The sequence below is a fragment of the Nannospalax galili genome, unplaced genomic scaffold (assembly GCF_000622305.1).
Source record: "Nannospalax galili isolate Female #2095 unplaced genomic scaffold, S.galili_v1.0 scaffold654, whole genome shotgun sequence".
NCBI classification, from domain to species: domain Eukaryota; kingdom Metazoa; phylum Chordata; class Mammalia; order Rodentia; family Spalacidae; genus Nannospalax; species Nannospalax galili.
Window position 1 is genome coordinate 2005209 of NW_008335971.1, and position 18014 is coordinate 2023222.

Below are 18014 nucleotides of genomic sequence, written 5' to 3' on the forward strand. Positions count from 1 at the left end.
ATCAAGGCATGAAGACCAGAAGATAGCCACGGAATTAGACTTTATAAATTTATTCTCCATAATCTATTTTCCTGTTTATTGCATTACAAATTTTCTTTCATTTATTTTCCACCAAGTTTTATGCTAGTAACAGAGAAAATCTTTGTTCAATGGTACATTCTGCTGACAATCCTTATGTAATATCCAAGATCGAGGTTCTAATACATTTTCTCAAGAATAAAGAAAACTAAAGGAGCATCCAAAATAACCCAAAATTCAAATCAATATTAATAAAATTCAGGAGTTATCTGCTACATTTTTCAGAAAATGTATTAGAAGTATATTCATTGTGTGGGGTAGTAGGCTCTGCAAGGTAATCAAAGATATGTATGTTACATAATCTATCTTAATTTTTAAAAAGTGAAAATAAAGAATAGTATTAGAAGTATTCTAACAGAGATTCAGATTGTTTTCAAGTGATCAACATCAATGATAAACTAAGTTTAAGTGTGATTTACTTCCAGAGTTAAATTATCCAATCATCTACAAGTAAGCTTTTTAGTAGTTCAGCTAGAAACCCAAGTTTTCTCTCAATAGTAGAAACAAAATCAGATTACTTTCGAGACCAGCTTCCTACAGTAGAGAGACATTAATCTTGAAAACCTGATTATAAGGTTCCTTTCTTTGGAGCTAGATTCTGTTCTCAGATATGGAGATGAATCCAAGTTATGTGCCTTGGAAGTCAATTACAGTACTGCAATTCAAATGCAGCAGAATGATTTTCCAAGAGATTAAGTTTTATGTGTTTGTGAGGAAAATAAATTTTGAGTTTCCACAGCTATAAAGGATATGAAATGGTTAAGCTCTGAGTGCTATCATAGCACAGTTTTTCAAAAGGACTTGATGTTTTGTCAATATTGATTCAGACTTCTCAGTGTCACTCGAGTAAAAATAATAAAGTTCTGTTGCTTCAGGGACATGAAGGAAAAAAAAAAGAAGTTTGATTGATTCTTCCATTATCCAATGACAGCTATTATAAAAGAGAGAATAAAAATGACAATTAGATGCTTGGACCAAGGAGGAAATATGTGAGACTAGGCAATGATTTAGTGAGTGGAGACAGCCAAAATGTGCAAAAAACAAAACAAAACAAAAGCCCCCCCCAAAAAAACCAGTAAAATCTGTCTATATTTTTTTAATACATAGGATATTGTATGCATTTTTTAAATGATGGGAAATATTATATCTCTCTCTCTATATATAGTGTGTGTGTGTTTAGCAGCTATTTCTGAGTTTAGATGTGAAATTATTTTTCAGTTATTTAAAAATTTTATTTTACAGCTGACCAAGGTGTAGAGAATAAGAAACTGCAGAATGTGTATCCCTGTAGAGAACTCCTATATTAAATCTCACACAGCCATAGCTCAGGGATCCATGTGAAGAGGGGGTGGAAAAATTTAATAGCCAAGATTGGTGCATGAATACAAGGAAATAGAGATTTTCAGGAATCTTGAAACTTGCACATATGAATTTACATCAATGGTGACAGCATGCACAAGACCCATGCAAACTCAGTGAGACAAAAACCCAGCACAGAACTGGGGAAATGGGGTTCAGGCTCAAGTCTTAGTCAAGGGACTATTGGCAACAGATTACTGTGAGGTGAGGGCAAGTCAATATTCTTTAAGGGAGTGACAATAGATAGGTTGACTAGACTGCACTGAATGAACTTGTACCAAGGGACATCTGGGTACAAATGCTTGACCAGATAGGACTTAACTTATATGATAAAATGCATGAAATCCAGAAGGGTGAAGGAGGCATAGTGGGTGGGTATGGTTGGGGGGAAGGGTCTCAATTTGATTAATATCTATTATATGAAATGCACAAAACTCAATAAAAAGTAGATAAAATATTTTATTCATTATTGTTTTTTATTTTATATGTATGAGTACATTGCCTGCATTAATGCAATAAGGCATCTGATTCCACTGTCCATGGAGGTGAGAAGAGGGCATCTGATTGCACTGGAACTGGAGTTCCTGATGGTTGTTAGCCACCATGTAGGTGCTGGGAACTGAACCCTCGTTCTCTGCAAGAGAAATCAGTGTTCTTAACCACTGAGCCATACCTCTAGCACCCATTCTGCTCAATTTTACTGAAAAAAATTGAAATATTTTAAAATCATGTGTACTTTTAGATACTAAATGGATATATAGTTTTGCATAGTTAAATGAACTCTCAATAGCTTTTATGCTAAAATTCAGGCTTTTTAATAAGGACTTAATATTTCATGGATTTTCTTACAATTACCATAGAAGCTGATAAGTTAGTACATAGAGATAAATAGACAATAGTTAGATAGACAATAATTTTGATGGGATAATATCACCAATTAGAACAAAATGCATTGTTCCCAGATAGTGCTTAGTCTGTTTGCCTATCTACTCATCTACATAATTTGTAGATGTAGCAATTAAAAGCAGATATTTTATTTGCTTTGTGAAAATATCATAATCCAAATACCATATTAAATGTTAGCAATTAAAATTACATAAATAATATTTAATATACAATTATTTATATTATGGTCTTAGAATATAGTTATGTTCTCCTCCAACTAAATTCCTCTCTATACAAATTTGGAGGTTATCAATTTATTCACAGACATCCATGTAACATTGCAATTAATAAGACTAGAAAAAATAGATTGATCCCAACACATTGATAGTAGGTCACTTCAATACCTCACTGTCATTAATAAACAGATCATCCAGACCCCCCCCCAAAAAAATAGACAAAGTCCCATAATGTTATATGGCTTTATCAATCAAATGGATCTAGTAAACATCTACAGAACATTCCACCCAAACACTAAAGAGTTCACTTTCTTCTCAGTAGCCTATGAAATGTTCTCCAAAACTAGTAACTTATTAAGGCACGAACTAAATCTCAATAAATAAAGAAAAATTGTAGTAGCATCCTGCATTTTATCTGACCACAAAAGAATAAAGCAGAATATCAACAGAACAGAAAGTACACACACACACACACACACACACACACACACACACACACGCACACACACACACACACACACACAAATGAAAATTGGTAAAGGGAGAAATATAAAAGGCATTTTAAAAACTTCTAGAGCTGAATGAAAATAAGTACACAACATACAAATATATTTATTGGACATAATGAAGGCAGTCCTGAGGTAAGTTTACAGCAGTAAGTGAAAAACATACAACAGACATTAGAGATATTGCATATTAAGAACTTAATGAATCATCTGAAAGTCTTGCAAAAACAAGAACAAGTGACACCTAGTCCTAAATATTAGATGGTAAGAGAGAAACAAAATCAGGGTTGAAATAAATGAAATAGAAATGAAAACTCAAAAAGAAAACCAATGAAATCAAGAATTTGTTCTTTGTAATGCTATAAAATATTGGCAAATTTTAGCCAAATTAACCAAAAGTATAACAGAGAGGACCCTGATTAACAAATCCAATATGCAAAGGGAAACATTACAACAGACAGTGAGGAAATTCAGGGAATAATGACATACTTTTAAAATCCATAGACCACTAAAATTGAAATCTGAAATGAATTTCTAAATATATACAGCCTACCAAAGTTAAATTAAGAGGACATAAATAATTGATACAGACCCATAACAATCAATGAGGTAGAAGCAGAAATTAAAAATCCCCCAACTAAAACAAAACAAAATTTCAGGACCAGATGAATTCATTGAGACCAACAGAGAACAATATCAATGCTCCTCAAATTATTCCTTAAAATAGGAAATGAAAGTTAATGTCAAGATTCTTTTTTCTGAAGACAGTATTACCCTGATATCAAATCTAGACAATGACCCAACAACAACAAGAAAATTATAGGCCAGTCTCTGTGATTAACTTAGATACAAAAATCCTGAGTAAAACACTTGCAGCCGGGCGTGGTGGTGCACACCTTTAATTGCAGCACTCCGAGGGGGGGGGGTGAGGCAGAGGCAGATGGACTCTGTGAGTTCAAGGCCAGCCTGGTCTACATAGTTGTGGTCACTGGCTGTGGCTGCTCTCATCTGGCTGTGGCTGCTCTCCTGCTCTCTCAGTTCCTCTGATCAGTTGTCCGGTCCAGACCCCAGGGCTGGTGAAGGGTCTGCACCAGCGTCACCACGTTCAGATGCAGGAGACCAGGTTCAGTGACACAAATCTGCTTCATTGCAGGAAAGCACAAGCTTATATAGGGGTAGTGGTCCAATCACAGCACAGCAAGTAGGATACCTCATTAGCATAACAGGTTTAGGGTCCTATCACAGAAAAGTGGGTAGGATGCCTCATTAGCATACTGGGTTTCAGATTACAGAGCCTGGATTCCTGGAAACCACTGGACCATGACTTTTGCAATATCTAAGTGTTGGTGTTGCAATTTGGAATTCCAAGGGTGGTGATTAGGGAGTGGCGAGCTCTAGGCATCAGTCTCATGATCTGCCAATGGGAGCAAATGTCACAAGGCACTCCTTGTGGCCCCGGTGGTCCAGCCATTGCCTCAGGCCTGCTGTATGGCCATCAATAAGACTTTCACCCTAGGCTCAAGTCTGTCTCCCACATCTCCCCCTTTTTTTATTTTTAAAGGTGAGGTACAGTTTAGAATATATAGCATATTGATATCAGTCCAGATACATTAAGGCAAAGTAGAATGGTTCAGGGGGTCATTGTATCAAGAGCCCCCTCCCTCAAGATGGTAAGCTTCCTTGAGAACAGGCTGGGCCAACTCCATGACAACCAGTGGGAGTTGAGGTTCTTTGCCTCAGCATTGTTCTCCCCACCTCAATGGTTACCCAGCATTTTGGACTGTGCCTGTCTTAGGTTGTCCCATCTTTTGGGATTTTACCCATCATTGACTACCAGCCCTTGAAGGGTCAATCCCTTTGTATGGTCTGGCAGAGGGAGAGGCAGTGTATCAATCTTTGGCCCATGCAAAGGCCTCTTAAGGGGCTAAGAATTCAATAAAAGCCAATGGAGCAGGGTCATCCTATCTGGGGTAATGATGGGGATTAGGGAGTGGCAAGTTCTGGGCATCGATCTCAAAGTCTGCTGACAGGAGTATATATTGCAAGGCATTTCCCATGGCTCCGGCAGTCGGGCTGTTATCTCAGGTCCGTTGCATGGTTGCTCCATAAGATTTTACACCTATGCTCAAGCCTATTTTTCATATCTCTATTATTATAGGTTGGTATGGGCAAGGAACAGCAGGTCATTGTTTGAAGAGACATGTGTGGCAAGATCTGGAGGTGGGGCAACAGCTAAATGAACCAGTGAAATACGAGTTTCAACAAAATTATCAAGACCCTTAACAATGCAGGGTCCAAAAATCAGGAGTTAGCAGTAATGATGGCACACATAATAAGGAACACAGACAAAGGTTTTCCTCTGGATTGAGGACTTAGCTAATGTCTCTGTTTGTGGAGAGAGATGTTTGAGGTCTCCCCAGGTTGGTGGCTTTCGTGATCTACGATATTGGTCTGAGAGGTACGTTCAAGGTCTCCCCAGGTTGGTGGCTTTCGTTGTCTGCAAGATCAGTCTTTCAGTGGCTGAGAGGTGCACTGCTTCCTCCAGGGTCAGGGCTGCCATCTCTGGGGTCGGTAGTTGTCGAAGGAGGTTTTCCATCACAGGCAATTCTGATGTTCTGGGCCAGGATCCAAATGGGCCTGGAACATTATCTGGAAAGACACAAGCATAGCCTTGCCCTTATGTTAATAATAGGCGTGGACCTTTCCATTCACTTGTGAGAAGGTCCTTCCATCTCACCATGGGGGCAGGAGTGGACTGAGTGAATACCCCCCAGTGCTTTATTGCTGGTGGGAGGCCATTGGAGTCAAATTTTAGAAAATTTAATACAAATAGAGCTTGCTGTATAACAAAATTTGCGTCCTTTAGTGGGGGCCTTTATCATTGTCTTCCCCTATTTTCTGTATTTGTTAATGAGTGTTTGGTGGGAATGTTCAACAATCCCTTGACCCTGAGGATTGTAAGGGATACCAGTTATATGCCTAATATTCCAGTCAGAGCAAAAATGGCTGAAGGTAGCAGAAACATAACAAAGACCATTATCTGTTTTTATTTTCCAAGGAACTCCCATAAGGACCATGACATATTTGACAGTCCTTATGGCATGAGACGCCATCTCACCAGAGCAGGCCAACACAAAATGGACATTGGAATATTCTGTGTCAATAATATCATGGATATACTTGAGCTTGACAAAAGGAGAAAAATGAATGATGCCCATTTGCCATATCTTGTTGGGGCCAAGGCCTCTAGGGAGAGTTCTGGTGGGCTGTAATGGTCTCAGAGGTACAAGAGAGGCACAAAAGGAGCAGGCACTGTCCAAATGCTTGCAGCTCTGAATCATCAAGGTAGGAAGGAGCCTATGTATAGCTTGGGGAGAAAGGTGGAAGCGGGCATGTAAGTCTCTAGCGTGTTGAATTAGGGTGGAGTCTAGGGTGGTGCTCAGGACCAGTTTGTCAATGGTGGCATTTCCCTCTGCCAGAAGCCCCAGGAGATTGGTATGAGAGCATAAGTGTTGAATATATCAAGGGGCAGAGTGCTGCTTGAGTAATAGTTGTAATGAGGAGAGCAACAAGTCAAGGGGACTCTGGAGAGGCCGGAAAGCTACAAAGGCCAGATGTTGTAGAGTCTGAACTACATAAGCACTGTCATAAAAAATATTATACTGAGTTGTAGGGAGATCCTGAAAGACTTGTAAAATGGCTGAGAGCTCTCAGAGCTGTGTAGATCCCTGGAAAGGGAAAACCTTATGTAAGGAGAGTTGTCCTTCCTGGTAAATTACATAACCAAATCTGCATTTGCTAGAATCAGTAAAGATTAGGGGAGCCTTAGGAAGAGGGTTACGCTTTGGGCTTTGAAGTTCTGTAGGTACTTATGTCGGTATTTGTACAAATCCCTTGCAGCATAAAAACTTCTCTTTGGTTTAGCTGTTGCTTCAGTGGAATCACCACCCTGCTTTGCGCCTGCCACCTCTCCACCAACTTCTGGAGTGGGGCTGGTTTGGGGCCACCCGCAAGTGCCCTCCGGAGGCTGTGCTGGCTTCTCTGGCTGGTCCTGTGCCTGGCCTTTGCCACTGGCCAGCTCTGGCTCTTCAGGCTTGGCCTCGGGCTCCAAGTCGGTCTGCCAGGTGGAGTCCCAGTCCTCCATGGTGGTAGGCTCATGGAAGCTGACCCTCCCGAGCAGGTTGCCCATTGAAGAGGTGGCAGTGGGCCACACCTAGGGCCCAGGCATGCCTGCCCTCCTCTCGGGCGCTGGGCAGCAGCTCTCATGGCCTGGGCCACACAGCCTCAGTTTGGCCTATGGTGCACTGCACTTGTGGGGAGAAGCCTGCTGCCCTGGGGCCACTGCATGGTCCCAAGCCAGCCCATTTCCACCCAGCCTCCTGCCCCAGCCCTGTACCACCTGCACGCCTGAGCACAGCCACCTCAGTCCCCAGAAATCTCTGCCTTCCCTTGGCCTTGGGCATCCAGAGGAGTGGCTGGGGGTCTGCTTCCTCGAAACCAGTGTAAGATGGTGGAGGGTAGCCACTGCCTCATAATGGCAGAGCAGAGCATGTCTTAACTTCCTGCTTTTCACCCCAGAAGCTCTCAAACCCTGGTTCCTCATTCTTTACCTCATTATCAGCAGTTATCATTTCCATATCAGAAGAGAAACCAGTTTGTTTGGTTTTGACTGGAAAAGCCTTGGACAGGCCTTCCCCACTATCCTGTTGCTTTATTTATTTATGTTTTTTAGCATGAGATTATTCTGCTCAGGGGCATCGGGGGGAACTCCCCAAAGTGAGGCCAGAATGGCAGTCACAATGGGGTAAAACTGCCCAGATAATGGACTCCCCTCCCTGACTTCTCTCTTTCTGGCCATGAATAGCACACAAGGCCATTGCTCTGATTCCCAACAGCAGGAATCTGTAAACCAAGGAGCAACAGCTAGAACTTCATCTAATACCTTAGTTACTTCCTTTTCTGTTACCCTAATTTGCCTACTCCTGAGTAGAGAAACCAGTGCAGCAGCATGGGGGCCTGCAGCAGCTTGATGACTATTCCCCATACTGGAGGTTACTCACCCTGCAAGATGTACACAAAGGGACTCAGGAATCGTTCAAGGAGATGATTGGCAAAGAAAGGAGCAGCACACCCAACTGAAGATCATGACCCAGAAGAAAAAGCAGAGCCCAAGATTTTACAGCTCAGAGTGTTACAGCTCTGTGGGGAGGGGGTCCCAGCCCCACATTGGGCACTAGATATGGTCGCCAACTGTTGCTGCTCTCCTCCAGAGACTCTGTTGAAGAGTCTGCACCAGCATCACTGCATTCAGATGCAGGAGACACAGTTCTGCTCTATTGCAGGAAGGCACAAGCTTATATAGGGGTAGTGGTCCAATCACGACACAGCAAGTAGGATACCTCATTAGCATAACAGGTTTAGTGTCCTATCACAGAATAGCAGGTAGGGTGCCTCATTAGCATACTGGTTTTCAGATTACAGAGCCTGGATTCCTGGAATCCTTGTTACCCTGCTTGTTGCTATGTCTAAGTGTTTCAATTTGGTTTCCAAGGGTGGTGATTAGGGAGTGGCAAGGCTCTAGGCATCAGTCTCATGATCTGCCAATGGGAGCAAATGTCACAAGGTGTTCCTTGTGGCTCCAGTGGTCAGGCCATTGCCTCAGGCTGCTGTATGGCTGTCAATAAGACTTTCACCCTAGGCTCAAGCCTGTCTCCCACACATAGTGAGTCCCAGGACAGCTGGAGCTACAGGGAGACCCTGTCTCAAAAAGACAAAACAAAACAAAACAAAACAAAACAAAAACTTGCAAACAAAATTTAAGTACACATCAAAGAGACGAATGTATGTGAGGAGGGATAATTAACACTAAAGACCGTTTCAAAAATTAGTATGGAAACCTTATACTCTAGGAGCTTTCTATATACATATGCATACCTAAAAATTTTTAAAAGGAGTTACTCAGTAATAGGGGGACAATACCCAAACTAGACATCTCTTCCTAGCAACTAAAAACCCCAGTATCATGAACAATTACCTCTCTTTGAACTGTTGGCCAATAGGTTTCCACACCTCCTCAATATTACAGGCTATTGTTAATACTTTTGGGTAGCCTCCAGAAGGTTTCGATAAGACCCTATTTTTGAAGATAATACATATTTGAGCCATAAAATATGGAGAAATCAAGTTGGTATTGACATGGAATCTTCATGTCTACTGGTTATTTTTCATAGTGCTACAAAGTGCTACTAATGCTACCAGAGGAAAAAAGTAATCATCTCTTTCCCAGCTGTGAACCCCTCAAACTGTAAGAATGGCTAACCTGATAAATGTACCCACTAGTGAAATAGTGACACAAAAGTTATGGGAGTAACTACTCTACTAGATAGATTCCATACCTGAAACCAGTGGCTACATATGTCACAAGACCTGAGGGAAAACATGTTACTAATATTCTACTAAATGCACATAGTATTAAAATTAGTTTTAATGACCCATTTTTGTACCCAGAGATCAGCACATATCTCAATACTCATTAGAGTAACTTAAAACTGATCAATGTGCAGAGAATAAAACATGTCCTTCAAACCCTAAAAGGACATAGAAATCACAACACTTTCATCTAGCATTATGATAGCCAAACTTCAGTGAGAAGGCTTCCAGGTCAGTTCCTGCTCCATTCTTTCAAGTCCAGTACCCTAAGTATCTCTTATACTCAACAGTAGCTTTTGTAATTTTTTAAAAAAGGCTCTGAAATCACTCTTGGAGAGGGGCAGAAAGAATCAGGCATGGTGGATGACCACAAGGAACTAGTATTTCAGAAAGCTGGTCAGTTATTCATATGAACTAACAACAACATTGACTGCATTTACAAGTCCCATGTAAGCTCAAACCAGACAAAATTCGGGTGTAAATGTGGGGAAGTGGATAAGCATCTCCATCTCTACCTGAGGAATTATTGACGGCTGATACTTGCTTAGAGAGGGATACTCGGTCTCTTTCAAAGATGTCATTCTTGGTAGGTTAACCAGGCTTCAGTGGCTGGCCCCACACTGAAGGACAATTGAGGACACAAATTAGACTTTATAGGCCTTATTATATATACAATAGATTACATTAAATTGAACAGCAGACAGTAAGGGGATGTGGCGATAGACAAGGAGATCTAAATGCCATTAAATTATGTTGTGTGAAAAATCACAAAAAAGAATAATTTTTCTACAAAAGGAAATCATATGAGTTTTTGCAAAGATGCAAATAATGAGATTCAGAGAGAAAAACCAGAAGAGTTGCCTTGTAGAAAATAGGAAGAAATATCATGTATTACAGGAAGAAAAACAATTAAGATTACAGGTTCTCAATAATTATTTAATAAGTTGAGTTGTAGATGACCTTTGCTTAGTTAACATTAACTTCATCGTTTCTTTCATTTTTTTCACTAAATACTTATCATACATTGTATCAAGTGTCTATGCATAAAAGGTATTTTCTTTCTGTGAAAAAGCTAATTTTAATGGTGAAGAATCTATTAATTTTTATTAAAGATTTTATTTGAAATTACTGTTAATAACAAAAATCTCATACTTATATTAAACACAAAGAATAATTTAGAGGTTTTTTTTGCATGAAACTGCCTATATAATAAGTGATTTGAACTACTAGTAAAGGCATTTCATGCTTTACGTGAAAGCGATATCAACATTTGATTCCTTAGGGTAACTATCATCAAACAAATTAAATGATAAGATATTAGCAACATGATTTATTCTTAGGTAGTTGCAGCTGGAAAGATTAAATTTTCTGACTCAGTAGCCCTTTAAATTTTATAGATAGCTAATCATGGAAGAATAAATTGAGTAACCATCTGAATAAATGTGTTAAATGATACATTATTTCAGAACATAAATGTTTTCATTTTTTGATTTGATAGAAACAACTTCAATGTCATATTATGTCATCCTGCATAAAGTATTTGATAGATTCAAAACAAGCAAATGCTGCCATCTAACACAAACTCTGAATTTGAGTGGTTTCTGCAATTAGTGCCTAAGGTCTCCATTCAGGTATAATTTTCATCAGCTAATATTAAAGCATATCACACAAAATTATTAATATGCTCATACAGTTTTAAAGTTCTGTGGTTAAAATATGAATGTATATTATATAATTATATAATGTACATTAAATTATGCCCATGTCCCATTCTTGGGAACAACACCATACTTGTTGAGATGACTTTTCTCTTCTTAACTATCATGGTGACTGTAAGGATTCAAAACTTCATCTTCAGAAAAGGCAGAAAATGATCATCTCCATGGTGCCTGCTACAAGAATCATTCCTTAACAATCTTCTTTTTTCTCATTTGAACTTCCATCAGGTCACATACTGTCCATATAAACTCATGGCAATGATTAGAAAATAGACATTATTAACAATTATCCATACTATGTCACATTACTTTCCATATCACCACAGGAAACATTTCTATTTTAACAAGAGCAGATTATATATGCATGTACTATATAATACATAATAGTAAATGAGAAATTAGATTTCAATGTACTGATCCTATTTTTAGATGACTTACATGCAATGATTGTATTTTCTAGATGAAAGAGTGCTTTGTTCAATGTGAATGACTCTTATGCTGCATTTCCTGTATGAAAAGCACCATTTTACTTGGAAATTTGTGATAATGACACATTCTCAGAGCCCACTCAGAGCTAAAACACAAGGAACCCTGTGAACAGGCCCTAGTGATCTATGAATAAGCAAGCTTTGTGGATTTGTTTGATGCACACTGTGTTTGACAAATGCTAATTCATACAGTGAGTAATCAGTAATAGGTATACATGGATTACTTTCCCACATTAGTAACTGACTCCCAGTGTCATTTTCGACACAGGCAATTGGTTGGTGGAAAGGCAACCAATCTGGAGCATTACCAAAAGAAGATGCTTCAACCTAATGGGGTTGGTTCACATGAATTCCATTCATTTTCTGTTGACCAAACTCAGCTACATGATCACACATAGTTATAGATTGGGATATGAAATAGAGCCAAGCATGTGCTCAGAAAGAATAAGCATGTTGTGAGAACTCAACTGTTTCTCCATCTTAAATATGTATACTTATATTTTCATTATCCATAAGAAGGAATTTATATGCACTTAAATGTATGTAGGTTTATATTTTAAAATGTATTTCAGTATAAATATATAGAACCTGTATTCATTTATATAATGATGAATCATTTATATGTATATATTATGTTAATAACTTTTAGTTACAAATTACACTTTATTTAGACAAATATTAAAACTGGGAATGATTTCCATAAAAATGAAGAAAAGGTTACTTCTCTCTATATCAAAATATCACAAAATAGAATGCAAACAATGCTTAATTTTTTGTTCTGCATCCCCTTTATTTCAAAGCATATTGTCTATTATTATAGGTTGTTTTTCCTTATTAGTAGCACTCTTCTCTGCCTTTCCTGATTCAAAAGACAACTATGTTCAAAGCCTATCCTCTCCTTCAATTTGCGCCCCTATTGAGGCTAAGGTTAACTGAAAGCACGGCTGCTTCAGAGCACAATATTGAATCCTGTTGTAAAAGAGTGAAAAATGAGTGCATTCATAGCTGAGGATTCAAACCCAATTTTCAGCTAGGGATAGTAATTTTATCATCTGATTAGGAGATTTTTATGCTCTATATCTGTACTGTTGCTTTGTGGAATCTTAAGAAAGAACCTGAAAGAGAAGAACAGTAAGAAACAGTCCTTAATAGGGGGATATGGATAAAAATTGGGTTAGTTTAAGGGAGGGGGGAGGGAACAGTATACAAGGAACCTAGGGGATAAAGGGAAGTAGGAGCTCAAGAGAGGTAAGACCATAAGAGAAGGGTATTAGTAAGGGAGAAAGGGGGAAATGGGAGCACCTTAAGTGGGAAAACCATGATGGAGGGGTGAGACAATGTGAGAGGTAAACAATGCCTAGCTAGTTTTGAAAACCAGAGGGAACCATATTACTCCTGCAACATATTGACAAACTATAGATAGCAGATCAATAAATATACATCTAGGTAAGGTTTATGGGAGAACAATTGGTCTTTGCCCAAGATTTATCTACATGACACACAGTAATTAAAAGTACCAGACTGATGGAACTAACCTTCTTGGATGTTTAACAGCCACACTTTGAGTCATATGCTAACCTGGCCAAGGGATGTAAAAGACAGTTTTTTCTTCTTTCCCTCCATGGTCAACTAAGTTCCAGGGGACTATGGAGCATCTCTCAAAAAAAAATGTCCTGTAATTGTGGTGGGTCACCTGTCCTCTTGATCAAGGAGGCTGAGGAGACCCCACTGGATGGACTTGAACCAGTGTCCAGTCTTCAAAGAGGAGGGTCAGCACAGAAGAATCATTTCCTCCATGCTTCAAGTGAAGCCAACCATGCTGGAGCAGGACATTTGACTTATCATCACATAGATGGAACTGGTAAAAGAAAGGAGCCAGGGGCTCCTCCTAAGCCCATGTGATCCCTGAGGAACGGATTCTCAAACGACCTTAAGAATTAAAATAAATTGGTTTATCTGGGCCAACTGTATGGCCTTAAACACCCAAAAGGAAAGTATCACCAAAGATTAAAGGGGCAAATATAATTTTTTAAGAGTCCATATGCATAGCTAAAGGCTACATAAAAAGCAACAATGCCAGAAAGGACATACCTTCTTTTGAGATGTTGGCCAGGGTGGCCAAAGGGACTCCCAGATAGTAACCCAGCAAAGAACTGGGAAAATGACCAGCAGACCCCAATCTTATCTAAAGGAATATTGACAACTGATTACCTCTAGATGAGGAACAGCTGACCCCCCTAAAACAAAGACCTCTAGATAGGCTCACTAGATTCGCCAGAAGGGCAAATAGTGGGGAATGGCTGGGGGTGCTGACAACACAGCAGACAGTAGCAGGGATATCAGAGTATAAGGGTGCTAGTGGGGGGACGGAGGCTATGGGAGGGTGCTACCTGGGAAGTGGGTGTATAAATAATAAAAAAATTCTTCAAAACATAAAAATTTGCTCCTTCATAACTAGTAGATGTGGAAAACATTAAAATTAACAAATTTTTAAAATTGTATTGTATTTGAGGAGGAAGCATGGAAATTTACAACATGCTAATTAGTAGAGGTGATAAACATTACCATTGAAATCTACCTGATGACTTTATAGACACACAGGCACCAAGGATCCAAGTGTAATAATCAGATACACACAGACCAGAGATGCATATGCCAACATCTCAGTATTAGTAGCAAAAACAGTGAGTCTTTCTTCAAGGAACAATATATTCTAAAATGGAATGGATATCTCCTTTAAAGGTTAAGAACTCATTCAATTTTGTGTCTTAAAGGGCTTATACTGAGTTGAATATTGTATAATTTTATTAATTCAACTGTGAACCTAGAAACTTGCAGCCACTTGTGAAAGAGATGTACTCTTGCTCTGGGGTGTGTTACTGAATATATTAAAAATGTAGTGAAATGCTTCTTCTAATCATGTAGTTATTTAAAAAAACACAATGATGTTCAACTGTCTCTGCAGCACAATTTCTTATAAATTCATGTTTGTCTGGAAATTTGAGTTGTTTTTGATATGTGATAATGTCTCTCTAAAAGATAAACTAATTTCCTTTAATACAAACAGCCAGACACAGCCATAACTTGTTATAACTATCCCACATAATGGAAGCATGAGCTTCCATTAGGTCAGCAATGTAGAAGAGGATAATGTTAGCTGTTGGGCATCAAAGGCATGGATTATTGTTTTGTTTTATTATAAGATTTGTGCATGGATTTCATATAACTGAGTATTAATCTCCTATTACTCTGATACTCTACTTCAGGGTAGTTTGTAAACTATCATCTTTGAGTTCCAACAAAAATGTCCAAACAATACTTAAGGCATAATTAGTATTTTCACTAGTTTTATTACTGAAGTGTGAATTACTGCCTATAGATATCAAAATTATTAATTCCACAAAATAATTTTATGATATTATCTACTTGATCATACACCTAAATCATCAAACATAAACATAATTTATAATTTTCTAAGTACATTATATCCTAGCTATAGCACCCAAAAGTTTAAATTTCTTTGAAGGAGTTACAGAAGCTTTTGCTTTGATCACAGTGCATACCAAAATGATTGATAGGTGAAACTGGGAAGTTTACAGTATGTTTAGATCGAGTAAAATGAATATACTGATCAATAGGGGTTTGAGAATCCACAGCTTCATGTTGAAGCACTGTAATGATCTACACTAATTGGGGGACTTTATTTTCTACATAGTTCTATTTTCTAGGCTTCTCAGAATGTAAAATATTTTGGAATAATCTCCAGGATTATTCTGCTAGTCTAGTAAAAAGAAAATATTCCTGAGCTATGACAGAGTATAATTTATTGTATCAATTGTTTTGTTAAACTTAATTTAAATGAAATTTGCTGTTTCACATGTGAATCTTGCCTTCATACATTTAACAGTTGAACTTGGAAATTTTAGCATTGTTTCTCTTGTCTGTTTTTTTTTTAAATTGACATTTCAAGTATTGATAGAAATATTTTATACCCCATACTCCCATATGCACATATTTTACATTCTTTATATTATGTATTTGCAGTGCAAGAAAAGAGGGTGAAGTAATCCACATGCACAAAGGCAAATACTTCAAGTTCTCACTCATATTAGGAAGCAAAAAGTAAAAGCTCTCATAGAACATAGTAGAGGAAAAGCTTGGAATAGTGGAAAAAGCAAGAATGCGTAATTGCTAGCTTTGAATTTTTAGATATATGTGTTTAAATTGGGTTTCACATAGAAGTCAGGAAACTAGTTGAGACTATGGGGGTCCATTACAAGGGAATGGGAGAAAACATGGTTGATATGAAAGGAAAAATGAGGAATGATAAAACAGGAAGGGTTAAATATGGTGGAGTATGGAAGGTTGGGGTAAAGGGAATGATATTCGGAGGGATAACAACACTAACAGCTTCTGATATAGCCAAATGGAAACCTAATACTGTAGCTTCATCCTAAAATAGACACATTAAATAGGGGTGGGGATGCCTCTCTCAGATAACTTGCTATCAAATAATAAAGCCCAGTGCCAGGAATATGATGTCTCCTACAATCTGTTGGTCATTTGGATATCATAGACCACCCCCCAAATATTAAGAGTTATTGTCATTACTGAAGTCAATTTCCAAAACTTGAAGGTAAGATCCTATTTAGGTGAATACATCACACACTTGAGTCATAAGACATGAAGAAATTTAGCTGGTACCATTCCAGAGACTAAATTCATACTGGCCGGTTTTCATAGAAAATGAAATTTTAGAATATCTTACCCACCAGTGAACCTTGCAAGCTATAGTCACTGACTTGGCAAGACACACCCACTTGGCACGATAGTGTCATAAGTTTTGTGGAGTTAACCAATCACTTTTTTTTTATTTTTTAAAGCCCCATCTATAGGAGAGGACTCACGGTAACCTTTAGCTGAGTTGCCCAATCTACTGTTGCCCAAGTCAAAGAGGACAACCTAATACTATTTTTTCTGCTAATTAGACAAAGTCATAACCTACCATGAAATTCTTGCTCTTATACCTATATATTGGGCATCTTTCAACTCTCATCAGACCAGTGGCTTTTTGCAGTTAATTGCAATTAATACAGAGACCCACAACTGGTAAACATGCAAAGAATAAGACACTTTGGAGTGTTCAGCTGTAAACAGGACTTCTACATCACACCTTTACCCCCAAAATCTCAGAGACGATTTTGGAAAGATTTTAAGATCTAGGTATATTTGAAATGTGCAATGACAGTATTTGTCAGTGACAGAGCATTTACACACATGAAATCACACATACCAATATAAGCAGCAGTAAGTAGCCTCTAGGATTAAAACAACACACATGAATTTGGAAGGGAAAAGTGTTGGGGGGTTAGGGGAGGAAGTGAAAGGGGGAGTGAGTGGGCTGGAATTGATCAAACCACACTATATGCATGTATAAAATTCTCAAACAAAACTAATTAAAAATTAAATAAAACCTAAACAAAAATGAAATCAGTAGTAGGTACCCCCCCCCAAAAAAAACCCAGTTAAAAAGGAAGAATAAGTGGACGTGTTATGATTAAACTTGTTATGAGAATGGTGGGATATTTATGAAGATTCTAAAATGCAGGAACAGAAAAGTAAGAGCATTCTTAAAAAAAAGTGCAGGACACGTGCCAACTGCAGTTATGATAATGAAAACACATCAGGCCAATGTGATTGTTTCTCTTGATTATCAAGTTTAAAGGCTCTAGGATCACCTTGGGGAAATTTCCTTGTACCTGTCTTCGAAAGATTATTGAGTTAATTGACATGGAAAGACTCAACGTAAATATAGGGATCATCATTCCATTTCATTGGACTCTGCACTACATAGGAAGGAGAAGATGGACTAAATGTAACCGTTCATCACTCCTTGATGACTGTAAATAGAAGATGACCAAGAGTTTCATGCTCTTCCTGTGTGATTCCCATGCTATCATGGACTGCATCCCTTTGTACCTTAAGCCCAAATAACCACTTCATTTTTTATTTGTTCAGGAATTTTGTCAGAGTTACTAGGTAAATAATTAATACAGCAAGCTACTTTTAAAAAATCTGAAGTGTTTCCAAAGTTAGATGGAATAAACTCATTAGCAGAAACCATGAGAGTATCTATGTCTACACTTATGTCATCTAATAACTTACTTAGCATGCTCAGGATTCATATACATTCATTCAATTATTTGTATATTAAAAAAATCAATCAACTTAATTTGTTATGGCAAATATGAAATAATATTCATATGAGCCAGGATAGTTTTTGCATATCAGATTAATTTCATTTAAACACATCAA